Source organism: Dacryopinax primogenitus (genome assembly GCF_000292625.1).
Source record: "Dacryopinax primogenitus strain DJM-731 SS1 chromosome Unknown DACRYscaffold_13, whole genome shotgun sequence".
Classification (NCBI taxonomy): Eukaryota; Fungi; Basidiomycota; class Dacrymycetes; order Dacrymycetales; family Dacrymycetaceae; genus Dacryopinax; species Dacryopinax primogenitus.
The window spans coordinates 454,361-454,982 of NW_024467210.1; positions in this window are offsets into that span (position 1 = coordinate 454,361).

Consider the following 622-nt stretch of genomic DNA (forward strand, 5'->3'; position numbering starts at 1 on the left):
GATTCTGGGAAATGGCCTTCCCTTCTCAAGCAAATAGTATGTTGCTCAAATAGGAGGGAAGACATTCTGTAGGAGTCATGCAGAAGGCTTGTATCAAGAATTTGGCTTGGTAGCAATTAGGGGGGTCAAACATTGTTGAACCCACCTTGTCTTTCTGGTGGTCTGAGAGAAAAGGAGGCCAAGTGAATTCTCCCAGGTGGCAGGCTGGAGAAGTGGATGGATGCAGTCGGAGTAGTCTGGTCGCATCCCAATCTCAGGGAAGTATAAGTTCATGCCATCCTTCTTAATTGAGGTTCTTCTCCCACTGGAGTATGTCTTGTAAGGCTGGCAGAAGTGAGCAATCCAGAGAGCATCAGAAAAGAGTGACTTCCAGTAAATTTATAGTGGCAGAGTATGATTGCAGATGCAGTTGTAACCACAGGTAATCTCCCCTGGAGGCATCCAGAATGCAATTCAAATGATAGACTTCTTTGACAGTTAGGCCAGGATGGAGGATAGCTAATCTGGTTTGGAAGCAGGTTTCATGAGCAAAACATGTCCATAGCCATAGAAGCAATTCCATCTGGCAGATGCTCACATATTGGTCTGATATGTTTGATTCAAATGCTTCACATTGTTGCAA